Source organism: Balaenoptera physalus, assembly GCF_965194825.1.
Source record: "Balaenoptera physalus genome assembly, chromosome: 16".
In the NCBI taxonomy this organism is placed as follows: Eukaryota; Metazoa; Chordata; class Mammalia; order Artiodactyla; family Balaenopteridae; genus Balaenoptera; species Balaenoptera physalus.
The window spans coordinates 44949844-44964593 of NC_138898.1; positions in this window are offsets into that span (position 1 = coordinate 44949844).

Consider the following 14750-nt stretch of genomic DNA (forward strand, 5'->3'; position numbering starts at 1 on the left):
ACTCTAAGGTTGTCCGAGCGCGTGTGTTCTGGACCCCTAAATTCAGGGATACAGAAAAATGAAAATAAAAAGGGTACTGGAGGTTTTAAATGTGGGCGAGAATGGCTATATTGGCTGAAATCAGATCTTAATTGGACTTTTTTGCACTTATGTTACAGTTTAGTAGTTTTAAACTTAAAGGAGTTAGGGGTGGGGACGACCCTCTCCTCCGGGCTTAGGGTTTCTGGGAGAAGCGAGGTCCGACCCCGTTTCTTTTCGTGAGGCCCCGTCCCCGCCGCCCTCTCCCGGGAAATGCATATTCATTCATTCAGTCCGTCAAGCATGAATGCATTCGGGCATTCTTTCACACACACCCAGTGGCCCACCTGTTACCTGCGGGCCACATTAACCAAGGCATCAGCTCTGCCTTCCTCCTGCTGCCCCATTCTGGGCCGCTTAGCCCACCCACCCCAACCCCAGGATCCCACCCTTCCTGCCTCGGTTCCCACAGCTGCCCCCGCCTCGGGTGGGGGCAGGAAGACCCACTGAAGGCAGTGCCCATACTCAAGATGCACTGCGCCCCCATGTTCCTAATGGGGCCACAAAGGGATGCTCTGCCCTCACCCCCTCCCCGCCGGTATTTCACGCCCGCAGGGGCAACCAGGAGCTGCTGGCAGCATCCCTAGTTCTAAGGAAGGCGGCCGGACTGGGTCGGAGGGGCTGCTCCCCCAGCAAGCCAAGCTATAATGGAGGCCGCAAGAAGTGGAGGCTGGGCTCCTGGGTTTGAGCCTCAGCTCCAACACTAGCTTTGGGAGTCGTCCAGTCTGCATTACTGGGCACCTCTGAGGCTTTTGCTTTATCTACAAATCAGGAACAACTCCTTGGAGTTGGTTCATGCTTTAAGTGAGATGATGTCTGCAAACATGTAACCCACTCAGACAAGGAATCGTCTCATCAGCTTCCCTAGAACCCCGAGGCTGGCCGGAAATCAGAACCCACGTGTTTCTAGAGCCGGGAGAACCCTGGCTTTTCCCCCTTGGGGGGCGCGGAGCTGGGTGCAGATTTGACCACCGGGCTACGGGGAAAACAGGAGCGCCGGATTCCGGAGCGGCCCGGGCATGCGCGATAGCGGCGGGAGGCTTAAAAACGCCGTTAAGGAGCTTGCGCGGCGCCCCGGCTGCCCGGGCAGGGGCGGGCCCTGCCTTATATGGGAGCTGCGCCGGGACAAATTCCGCGGGCCCCCTTGACGGAGGGCGTGGCTCGACATCCCCGCAAGCCACCGTCACCCCTGCTCGCGACCACCCTGTCCGGGTCGGGGGCCTCAGCGCACAGAACGCGAGAGGGCCCCAGAGCCGGCAAAGCCAGCCCAATTCTTAAGGACAGCAAATTACACAAACTTTGTAGGAAGGGTTCTAGTTTTACTCATTAAAGCGATTTTCTGTGTCTGGGGCTTTATTGGTTGGTAGTTTGGAATGTTTCAGCATTCATTCATTTTTCCAACATCCTATACTTGCCTATAAGCCCTCTGTCCCTTCGTGACTTTGCCATTTGACAAAACAGACCACCTAACACTCCTGGAGCTTTTGCATATGAGGCAGTAAGTCTGCAACTCACGCCTGGCAGTACGGAACAGAGACTTGGCCAGAGAATATTTTTGACCGAGAGTGAAAGAAGTCTCTGAAAGGGCAGATTAATTACAAAATAGAGAGTTGGCTAGTCTTCTCAAACGTTACCGTGCATGCTTCCAAGTACTTTGCAAACGTTAACGCTTATACAACTCACCTGGGGAATCTTGTGAACTTGCAGATTCTGATTGGGCAGTTCTGGGGTGAAACCTGAGATGCTGCATTTCCAACAAACTCCCGGGATTGTGGTTGCAGCCGGCTGCGACCCCCACGTAGGGGAGTGAGGGGTTAGTGATCTCAAAAGAGTGTGGAAGCTTTGAAATACTGATAGTGGAAAACACTCATGTGTCTCCATCTGGGGTCCAAAGGGTCAGTGGAAAAAATTCAGGGGTCCACATCAGTTGTGTATCCTGGCCTAACAGCCCCAAATTTAGCGGCTTAAGACAAAAACCACTTATTATTTCTCACGGTTCTGTGGGTTGCTGGTCTCACCTGGGCTAACTTACGGGGCTAGGGGCTGGAGGTTGGACTCAACTGGGATTACTGGGAAGCCTGTGCTTCGTCCTCTTTCTCATCCTCAAAAAGGTTAGACCGGATTTCTTAGTTGGGTAAAGAAGCCTTCCAGGAGGGCACACCCAGTGGCTCTGTTGAAGCTCAGTTTGCTGATTTCCCATTGGTCAAAGGCAGCAAGCCCCCCATGGGTGTGGCAGGCGACACCCACCAGGAAGGAGCAGGTATTCATGGGAGCCACTAAAGTTACAAATCTGCCAGAAGGTCCGTGAACTTGGATGAGAGAAAAGAAAAATTATATCTGTAACATAAAATATATTAACTTTAGTAATACCAGAGATTTTGACACCTCTAGAAATTAAAGATATTTTCCTGTTAAATTATAATTGTTGCAGCTTTCTAAAATTGTTAAAAATCATTGTTACTTTGAAATTATGGTAGTCATTAGACTGACACTAAATTTTGTTATTTAATATAACCACGTGTTACTCTATCACAAATTTATTTTTCTTATATCTTGCTCACTGTATTTCATTATAATTGATTTTCCTTCCCATCCTATGTATTTTATTTTATGCATTTAATAATGTTATTCTGAAAATGTTGCTTTCACCTGACAACCGAAAGGGTCCAGGGCACAAAAGCATTTAAGAACCTACAATTTGGACATTCATTTGGATGAATGAAGGGCATTTCTATTTTTCAAAAAAAGATTGAATGGTGATGGAAGGAAGAAAAGATTCTGAGGCCTAGGTTAAAACCCAAATAGTATTAAATGAGAATGGAGTATTAATCCCATCACCATTAAGGCCTCTGTGTGTGTGTGTGTGTGTGTGTGTGTATGTGTTGGTTTAATTTTGTTTGCTTGTTTTGATGTAGCTTATTTGGGTCTTATTTGGGGCTTATTTATTGTTGATTTTTTTTTCCTGATGTTTTGCAATCTCATTACTGCCAAATAGTTGTGAGCGATTTAAACTCCCTGAGAATTAGCTCCTTCATTTCAAAGTGAGAAAGCACTGAAACAGAATGTTCACTCCACCTCAAAATATTTGAATCATCTTGAAATACCATTATCAGAAAAAAAAATACCATATTCCTATCAGCTATATGTACAGTTATATATTTTTCCTCCAGCCTCTAAGGAATAAAGTTGATTTACACTCTCACAAGTATGACTTTTTAAAAACCTTGGTAAACAGCAGACTGGCACACTTAAATTGGAACAAAGAATACACTGACATCTCAAAAACCCATCTGTTTTCCTACGTGCAAGTACTGACCCCAAGCATTATATCACACAGTACACTTATTATCTTCATGTGGGAGTACCTTACGTCATAGGACTTAAGTTGAATTTCAGAGGTATGCCGTGAGCGAATAAACTAAGTATTCTGGTTTTCAAACAAATGCATAATCACATCAGAGACAGAAATCATAGACATCAAATCTGAACACAAAACAATTTTCATGTTCTAAGTGATAAAATTTTAAAGTAAATTTAGGATCTCCTAAAATACTAAACATTAAAAGCAAAGGTAATTTGAAAAAGTGTACTTTGGAGCCCGAGAGAGAAACCTGAACTCCAAAGTAACAATAAAGATAATCATGAAAGTCATACACCGTAATTTGCCACAAAGCTATAGGCAGGGAACTACGAGTGGCAGCTTTCTTTTACAGCAGAAGTGAATGAAGAAATCACAGCAGATTCAATTTAATAGAAGCTATCACCCTAAATCACAGTCATTTTATATACCAAAAGACAGAAGAAGGATTGTTTTCAATTGCTTATAACTAGACCTATGGTCACAGAGAGTTCAGAATAGATGGACTTTATCGAGACTGTGGAAGCATTTCAACTTCTTCAGAATGAGAAACCACATTTAGTTGGAGGGATGGGGAAAAGTTTCACGATGAATTAGTTGTGGAGACAAGCCTTGCAGGAGGGATGGCATCTGAACCTCAGGATGGATGAGGAACTGACTTTTGAGGCAAAGAAATGCCTTGAACAAGTATTCAGAGATGGGAAAGCAAGAGTCCTGCCCCAGGAATAGTGAGGAAGCCTCTTTACCTAAAGCAGTGTTGGAGGTTTAAAGATAGTGATACATTCTCCCCACATGCTCTTGTACTTGGCACTGTCACATTGCAGTGACCTTCAATCAGGGATGGAGGCTGTTTCTCCACCTGTTTAATATGGCCAGCCTTGTTACTTGCTTTGGCCCATCGAATGCAACAGAATTAACTTTGTTATTTCCAACCTAGGCTTCAAAAGTCCTTACATGCTTTCACTCTCACTCCAGGGTTCTTGCTGCTGTCATATGGAAGCAAGCTCAGGCTAGCCTGCTGAATGATGGCATGACCAGTCAAACCCAGTGCCACAGCCAATAGCAGCCAACCACCAGACACGGGAGCGGGGCCACCTTGCACCAGCCAGACCCTGCCAATTCATGAGCTGATCACAGCCTTGTGAGAGCAGCCCAGAATGACAGAGCCTGTCCAGACCAGAAGAACCACCAAGCTGACCTGTAGGCTGAAGGGGATCAGAATATGCCACCCCCAAAATATGCCACTGTGGCATGAGAATTATTGTACTCTGAAGGCAATTAAAAAGAAACCAACACAGAAAGAGCTCTTTGCCCTCCGCCATAAATTTCCCTTTGTGAATGTGTTCCTCCTCCTCTCCCCCATACCAAGAGAAGAATAAGCCTTATTACTAGAGACAGAAAGTCAGCAAACCCTCACTAAACAAATCTTTATCTTCCATTCCTTTCCCCCATATATTTATCTTCCCACAATTTATAGCCACTAGAAGACCAGAACCCTTTTCCTTTGTGTAGTGACCTCTCCACGATGTATCGCACTTTGTTAAAATAATAAGCTCCCAGCCCTAACTGCTTTCGAGAGTTTTCATTCCTTTTCTGTGATGCCTTCCATGTGCATACAATATAAACCCTTTCTTCTGTTAATTTTTATTTTGTCAGTTTAATTTGCACACCCCAGGTTATCAGCTTAAGAGGGTAGAGGAAAAGCGTCTTTTTCCTTGCTCACAAGATTCATAAGCACTAAACCAATGGTTTTTGGTTAAGCCATTTGGTTTAGGGTATGTGTGTGTAATCGCTTGCATTCAAATACATCCTATCTTATCTAATGAGAAAGGTTTTGGATGGATAGGACCATTCAGGAGCCTTGTTAATCATGTAGAAATATGAGTGACATAAAAAATACCTCTAAGCTGGGGCCCTAATCAAGGGCCTTTGGAGTTGTTGTTTGAAGCTGAAAGTCTTTAGGTTCATTTCTTACATTACACATGAGGAGATCAAGGCTCAAACAGGCAACGTAACTGCGGACACCACTTTCCCCACTGCCCACTCCCTCAGGGAACTTAAGTCAGTGAAGCCGATTCATGGAAGAACGGATGCTCTCTGAACACATTGTTGGCATTCCCACCACCATACTGTGCGCCCAGCAGAAATGCCATCTCCTCTCCTCCTCTCCTGGGTCCAATTCTCCCTTTGAATTTTACCATCCCCAGTCTTCCCCCACTGCACCATCTCAGTGCAATTGCTCCCTCTTCCAAATGTTTTGTAACACGGTCAGCACCACTCACTTGTTACTCACTGGAGAACTTTCAACCTTGGTTTTCTGTGTCGCTCTTCCAATCCAATTATAAATCCTTGAAGGGTAAAGAGCAGATCTTATAGTTGTCTGTATTTCCAATAGTGCCAGATTGTCATATGTTAACATTGACACTTAGCAAAACCAATAAACTCATTACACTGTTCTGTTTCTGTAGATGGCCAGTATATAAATATGAATTTCTATGTGATGATTCTTTGGCCCATTTTTGTCATTTTCTGTTCCTCTAACCAGGTCATAACATGAAGGTTATGCCATCTGTTACTGTCAAGCTTAATTAAGCCCATTATAACTCATTAACCCCTGTGCTTGCTTTGTAATTAACATTGATTAGCACAAACAAGTACAAAATAGGCCACCAGCACTTTCCAGAAGTACTGATGACAATTATATTGGTAATTCGATATAGTATAGAGGATGATGGGATAGTAATATGCACTCTCTTCACATAAGGAGACAAATATGCTACCACGCAAATCTAGCCTAGAAACAAAACAGTTTGTTCATTGGATTCACCTGATTAAACCTTCACCCTGTGAACCCACCTATGACTGTTGAAACCTCGGGTAGAACTGCTGAAGGCACAGATCCAAGTAACTTGCTTCATTGCATCCCTGGACCAAAAGAGGGAAGCGTTTCAAAGCCAACAGAAGGATGGCAGAGTGACCAGTCACAGCAAAGCAGCCCCAAGGTTCATGACAGACAATTTGAGGTCAAGATCACATAAGCCCTGGATAAGTCCAGGGCTTGATAGAAGCAGGTTGAAGTTTCACAACAATAAGCGCCCAGAGACATTGCATCCGAAAAGCTCTGAGTGACTAATTACTTGAAAATAAACTATCTGCCTATCCAGAATATAAAATACAAACAAACCAAAAAAAAAAACAAAAACAAAAACCTGTGTTCTAATATATCCAAGACTGTGTTTAAGTTCCCTTTCTCTCTGATCTCAGAGGTCAGGGATGTATTCTTCGCATCTAGGTTAAAAGGAAGCCACCACGCTCACCTGTGACTCTGGTCAACAGCCAGTGGTGCTGGGCAGAGTTGAACTTTTGCATGTTTGTAGGAATAAAGTTAGGCTGTTTAGGAGCTGCAGCAGTTTTTGTTCTGTACAAAATAAGTAAATGAGACTCTGCCCTACTGCCCTCCAGGGAAGGATTATCAGAACTGATACCATCCAAATCAATCGTCCCTGTGCAGATGACTTCATAAGGGGGCCATGGCGTTCTTACAGTTCTCTGTTACTGCTGTGGAAATCATTCAAACCCTAAAAGGGGTGTTAGTTCAAAATAGGGTGTTTCAAAGTCGTTACTGAAAGAGTTGTAATGTTCATGAAGATCCCTGAGACACCGTGACTTCTGTATAAATGTGTGGCTCATCGAGAAAAAAACCTGCCTGATGAAAAAACATGGAGAATTTGCTGATGTTCATATAGCTTCTAAATATGGAAACTGGAGTCTGAACCCAAATGTGTGTGTCCTCAGAGCTCGGCTTTCTCTTTTTGCACCCCTTCTCCCCAGCAGAGGATGTGTTGGAGAAAGTGCTAGAAATGGAAAAGCAGCTGTCAGAAGCAGAATTCAATAGAGAGAAAAGCCACAAACACACATTGATACAAAGGGTCAGCCTTAAGCAAGACGGTGACATTGGTGACGTTTGTCCTGGTGTCCACAACTTTCCTGCCCACTATTATCAGACATCATATTTGGGGTCTTATATCCATGCCAACAGGGTTGTACAGAGTCATTTAATACGCCCCCCCTCTTTCTCTCCTAACTATGTTAAAAAAAAGAGAGAGACAATGGACCCAAAATGGAGTCACTTGTGCTAAGCCCTGTGTTACCAAACCGAGATTTAAAACCTAACTTAAGGGACTTCCCTGGTGGTCCAGTGGGTAAGACTCCATGCTCCCAATGCAGGGGGCTCAGGTTCGATCCCTGGTCGGGGAACTAGATCCCGCATGCCGCAACTAAGAATCCCACGTGCCCCAACTAAAGATCCCGCATGCTGCAACGAAGATCCAGTGTGACGTAACTAAAACCCTTTGCAGCCAAAATAAATAAATAAATATTTTTTAAAAAATAAAACCTAACTTAATCACAGTTTCAGCCTCCCCCCAGGAATGGAATCTTAAACCAATCCATCTGGAATTACTAGTCAGCACTGGTGAGGTAATCTGCTTGATAGACCCCTGAGGTCCCCTAAAATAAGGTGACCTTGCCACAAATAATCAGCTCTTTGCTAGTATAACTTCCTCGTCATGACCCCTTTTGCCTATAAAGCCTTCCATTTAGTACAGCTCTCTGGAGCTCCTTTTTTCCGCTAGAAGGAATGCTGCCCGATTCATGAATTGTTGAATAAAGCCAATAAGATCTTTATAATTTACTCGGTTGAATTTTGTTTTTTAACAACTATGACATTTTTTTCTTCTTCATTCATTTTTTAAAATAAGATATAAAATACATTCAGCAGGGTACATAAAGTATACAGATCTTAAGTGTACAGCTCAATGAATTGTTTCGTGCATGTACACCCACGTAACCCCCATGCAGATGAGATTCAGAACACTTGGTGGCATCCCAGAAACCCCCGTCAAGCTACAGGCTTTTTATGTGAAGTCAGGTTTAGTGAGGTCTCATTCTCATACGGTAGTATTTTCCCCTTTTTGTAGGCAGTTCTATGAGTCTTGAAAATGCATGTTGTTGTGTGGCTACCAATAAAATCAAGACATAGAACTGTACCATCACTCTCCCCCCACCAAAAAAAAAAACTTCCCCTCCGCACCTTTGTAGCAAATTCCTCCCTCCTTCTCCAACCCCTGGCAACCACTAATCTGTATTCTGTCCCTATAGTTTATCTTTTCTAGAATGTCTTATAAATGGATCATACAGTATGAGTCTGACTTCTTTCATTGAGCATAATACATTTGAGATTCATCCATATAGTTGAGTGTGTCAATAGTTCCTCCCTTCTTATTCCTGAGAAGGACTTAATTATACCACATTCCGTATAGCCATTCATCAGCTAAAGGACACTTGGGTTGTTTCCAGTTTTTTGACAATTATGAATAAAGTCACTATAAACGTTCACATACAGGGTTTTGTGTGAATCTAAGTTTTCATTTCTTTCGGGTAAAAACCCAGGAAGTGGATTTCTTGGTCTATGCTAAGTACATGTTAAACTTTATTACTTTTTTAAGCCGAACAGGTTTCCAGAGAGCTGGTACCATTTTGCATTCCCACCAGCAATATAGGAGACTTTTAATTGCTCCATTTTCTCATCAGCACTTGGCATCACCAGTTTTTTTTAAGTCACTTTACTAGGTATGCGGCACAGATTTTTGAAGCTGAGCAAACATGTTCACAGACTTTATTGCTGTCTTCAGAGAAGACTTAAAATCAATCTAAAACATCTAACTATATATATATATATGGGAGCTACTTGGCTGCATGCTAATTAGGCAGTTCATATTAATGATCCTGACTGGAATTACTTGTACTCAATCAGTCCGGTTTTGATTAGTTTGTTTATACCTCAAGCAGCATCCATGTCAATTTCCTTAGCACACTTGCTAAGGGCAAGAGTCCTGTATCTTACTTGCCGCTGCCCTGCAGGTGATTCCTAAATGTTATGGCTCCTCACTTCCTTTGACATCTTTAAAACACTTTACAACCTAGCTCTAATTGCCTTGTTTATGTGTGTTTTCTGTACCCAGAAAATGAAACATCCCTCCAGCTTCTACTTTCAAGAATACATCTATCAAAACCACTCTAAGATGGAGGAAGGAAAAAAAAAACAAAAACAACGCTTCATTGCAGCAAACAAACTGTCACACTCAGGAGATTGCTAGAGAATTCAATCACTTTCCTGCTCTGCCTTCAATATGCACAGACCATACATTGCTATTTTCTAGAAGTAACCGAGGATGATTTTTCTGACTTGGGCAGAAATCACACGTAGTCAGAACGTGGTCCTCTCAGATCTGTCACACAAATTCCTCCCTGGCCTGTTGCTTCTCTCTGGATCTCACTGCTAATACCTTATTCATTTGCATCCATCCACCCCACCTGCTAGTTCTAATGCTGTGCTGTCAGCAATTAGCCTGTGATGCATGTGTTACCTCCTACACATTACATATGTCCCTCCCCTCCCTCTGCCCCAGAGATTTCCATCTCTCTGCCTCATCCCCAAACAGAGGAACAAACAGACATCCTCAGCCGCATCTTCTCATTTTTTCTAAATTATATTACTTATTGTAAATAGATAATACATACACAAAGGATAAGTTCAAAAGGTACACAAGGGGCATAGAGCTACAAGTCTCTTGCTCCCTGGTTCCCCAGTTTCCTTGCTCAAAGGCTACTACTGTTATCAGTGTCTTGTACCCTTCCAGAAAGAGCTAATCTACACATCGACAACATACAATCTAGCGATTTTTATTCTTTGCAGAAATGGTAACAATTTATAACACTTTTTGCACCTTGCTTTTTTCACATAAAATATGTATCTTGTAAAACATTTCACCTCAGCATACCTGTATATCCTTCTGTGTGTACCTCAGTGGATTTGCCTCATTCTTTAAAAGAGTCGTTTAATGTTCAATGTTGTGTATGTTCCATAATTTATTTTACCAAAGTCTTTTTTTAAAGTATCTAAAATAATGACTTAGTGGCTTAAACAAGATAGAAGTGTATATCATGAAAAAAGATAAGCAGAGTTGGTCGGCTCAGGGCTGGTGTTGGTAACCACAATCTCAGAGACTGAAGGTCCTTCTATCTTGTTGTTCCTCTCTTCCTAGCTCATGGTTTTCTCCTCGTGTTTGAAGGTGGCTGCTTGAGCTCCAGCCTTCACGACTGCATTCCAGCCTGAAGACCAACATGCTCCCTGTCAAGAAGGACAATTCCCAGCTCACAAAGTCCTTTCACTTATATCTCAGTTTCCAAAACCTGCCACAAAGCTACACCTAGCTGGAAGGGAGGATGGGAAATGTCATCACAACCCAGGGAGTCGGTGGAAAATTTGGGGTTCTATTAAGAAAGAAGGAGAGGAGAATGGATATCGAGGTACAACAATCAATTTCTGTCCCAGAATTGTTGCCACTCCTCTCACTCATACATTTGCTGCTGAAGTATGTACCTTTGTGAACATTCTATTTCACACTATGTGGGAGGATCTGTAGAATTTCTAGGTCGCATGGTGTGTGCATTTTTATTTTCATGGATATTACCAATTGCCATCCATTGGCAAAGGAACAACGCACACCCTTACCGACATTTTGTGATGGGGCTTGTTCCCCCACATCCTCAACAATTCCACTGTGCTCACATTTTTTTATTTTTTGATCTTTACCAGGATGATAGCTAAAATACAGTACCCCAAATGGTCTTAATTGGACTTAATAGCACTTTCTCTTATTTTTAGTGAAGTTGAGTACTTTTTCAAATGTCCAGCAATCATTCGTACTTCCTTAACTCTGAACCGTTTCCATTGTTTGCCCACTTATTTATCGGATCATCTCCTTGTTACTCCATAGAGATCCTTCATAAGTTGGGAAAATTCGCATTTTCAGTAGTATACATGATAAATATTTTTTCATAGTTTTGACTTTATTGTTTTTATTTTCATGACTTTTTTTTTTTTTACCAGAAGTAAGCCTTTTTTTCCTTGTTTCACAAGTAAAGCTTAGCTGAGCTGGTTGCTTTCTGGTGATTAGTCAGAGGGATCAAATTCCATACACTCCTTCCAATCTGACTCTTCCTTTGCTACAAACTTGGCTGGGGCTGGCGCAGCAACCACAAATAGAGATGAATCAACCCAAAGGCCTTGACTTTCGCAGCAAGTGGTAAGGTATAATCAGCTTCCACAGACCAAGCCAGGACTGCTTGGACCTGCTGATGACAGAATGGGTTACCGATGCAACAGGCGGGGAATCAGTCTGCTGACATAGGCTGGCAACACTGCAGACACCCTCCAGGAAGCAAGAACACAGTTTCCTCTGTGCTGTCAAGGACCTGGGGCTTGTAGATGCTGAGCCTAAGGGAGAAGGGGTGCTGTTCAGCATGTTCGTCAGTGTGGTTTCACGGCTTCTCCCTTTGTTTCCAATCTTAATTAGCTGCACATCATAATTAGCAGCACATCATTTCAATGGTGATTCTTTTTTAACATCGTTAAACTGATCCGTTTTGAAAAATGCTTTTGAGTTTTGGGACATTCTTAGGAAGGCACTTTCCATACCAAAATCATAAAATAAACACTCCTATGGTTTTCTTTTTCATACTACTAATAATTACGAAGAGATTCCAACTTGGTTTATTTTAACATGACTTCTGGTTATCCTGACCCCCGACCCGTCCATCTTCCCCCACTGATTTTATAGCTTGCTTACATCTCAAAGGAAGATAGCAGTTCTTCTTCACTTAAAATGGATACATCTTAATTCCACTTTCTGTTTTATATATCCCGTACTGTCATTGATATTATTCACTACATTTCAGAGTTACACTTTGCAGTTGTACCCAGTCTGCAATGAGAAGAGTCAAGCACTCAAACTCACCTGCTCACAGCCTAGATTCTGAACCATAAAATGTGAAGCGGTAGGCTGTTGATGGGGAAGGAATTCAGGCTTTAAAGCTTTTTATAGGCTGACTTGTGTCCACCCCAAATTCATTTGTTGAAGCCCTAATGCCCAGTACCTCAGAATGTAACTGTATTTGGAGAGAGGGCCTTGAAAGAGGTAATTAAGTTAAATGAGGTCACACGGCTGAGCCCTGATCCTACATGACTGGTGTACTTATAAGAAAAGGAAATCAGGACACAGACAAACCCAGAGGGAAGACCACATGATGACACTGGGCAGAGGTGGCCGTCTACAAGCCAAAGAGAAAGGCATCAGAAGAAACCAACCCTGTCGACACCTTGACCTCAGACTTTTAGCCTCCAGAACTGTGAGAAAATAAATGGCTGTTGTTTAAGTCACCCAGTCTGTGGTACTTTGTTATGGCAGCCCTAGGGACCTCATACAGAGGTACACAGAGCTGGCTGAATCAATTAGGGGTCTTCGGCAGCAAGTCATAGAAGTTTAGTCAGAGCTACGGTCTTAGGTCGTGTTCCCTGGGCTCTGCGATGGGGATCTGCATTCAGCAGGTGGACCGAGAGTGGTCACAGGGGTCACATCTGTGAGGGAGTGAAGGCAGCAGGGAGAAGTTGAACCGTAATTGCAGCAGAAGCCTCAGTTGATCCGAGGGGGAGCTCTGGACCTGAGATGGCCTTGAGGGTTGTCCGGATTGAGGCAAGGGGGCTGGGTCTTTGTACCCCTGCAGGCTGTCCCCTGGACAAGGTCCTCAACCAGGTGAGGGGGCTCTTTGTGGCCGAGGGCAAGTGCTGGGAGGGCCTCAGCTGTGAGCCATCAGGGCCAGTGCTGCTGTGGCCCCGGGGGAAGGGATCTGACAGTGCTCTCCTGCAACCTCCTACCTCTGCAGAAGGGAACTTCACAGCTCGGAGGGGCAGCCTGAAGGAGTAGCCCTCAGGAAGGACTGGCCCAGAGTGGCCTGGAGAGTTTGCAACGCAGGAACAAAAGGAATAGTTTCTCCCGGCAGCAACCACTGGGATGAATCGGCCCCAGCTATCACTGTGCCGTTCCTTTCAGGATTCAGATTCCTAGGAAACAGAGTCTACTTAACGACTTTGATCACTTACTTGCCAGTTGGGCAGAGGAGGGCATGGTCCCTTGACTGACAGTCCCCGGAAGTCTGCACAACATGGGGTAAGGCTGTTTCCAAAAAAAGGACCATTGCAATGTCATCACCAAAAGAAAGGAGACAGATATTGAGCAGGTGGAAACATGTGTGCATTGGGCCCAGGCCATCTGATTTGGAATCGCAGTCTTGGGTGTCCTTGGGCAAGTAATTTGTACTCACAAAACTTTAAGTGCTTCATCTGTAAAGTAGAAATAATATCACCTACCTCATAGGATGTTTCAATCTTAAGTGATCTCTCTCTCTCTGTATGTATATATGTGCATGTGTCTACATAAACAAATTACACATACATACATATATACACACACTAATATATTCATGGTGCCTATGTAATAACAGCCACAGTTTGAGTGTCTACAGTTCCTAAGATCTCATCAAGTACAGTTGACCCTTGAACAACATGGGAATTAGGGGCACCCACACTCCACCCAGTGGAAAATCCATGTATAATTTATAGTCTGCCCTCCGTATATGCAGTTCCTTGTACCCGCAGTTCCACATCCCTGGTTTCAACCACTCTCAGATCATGTAGTACTGTAGTATTTACTGTTAAAAAAATCCACATTTTAATTGGACCCACAAAACCCCACGCTGTTCAGGGGTCATCTGTATTTTCTATCATTTCATCTGTTTTCATTTTGCTTCCCTACCTCTTCTCTGAGAACAAGAAGGGCATCTTGTCTTTTTGAAAGTGCTAATCCTCAAAGTCTAGATTTGGAAAACCCCTTAGAGATGCTGCCTCTTTTTGCAGAGGACTGTGGAGTTGCAAAGTTTTACAAAGCTATATTCCTCATATTGGGTGTGGGGTGTGCCTGATTTTGCATTTTAAAAATAAATAGAAAATACGACTGTAAAGAGAAAACCAAAAGTGGAGTTTGCCTGATAGGTCATTTGCTCACGGGGGGATGTACAAACAGAGCCTTCCTGGGGGTTCTCAATGCCAGGTGGTCCAAGGCAGAGACATGATGAGAGCAGGGTAGCCTGGTGTCAGGACATGGGAGGCTACCTAACCAAGGTCAGATACCAATGAAGTTCCAAAGATGCGCACCCAGTCCTTTCTTTGCTGATTCTAGAGAGCGACATCTATCATAGGATCAGGCAGAACTTGGGTGGAGAGGGGGTTGGTGAGGAGAGGGCAGGGCAAGGAGGGAAGAGACTGGCATTTTCTCCCCAAACATCTATTTTCAAAAAGAAATCTAATTCCAGCAACAGGGTGTCAACTTCACTCCCACACACAGCCACCCAGAGG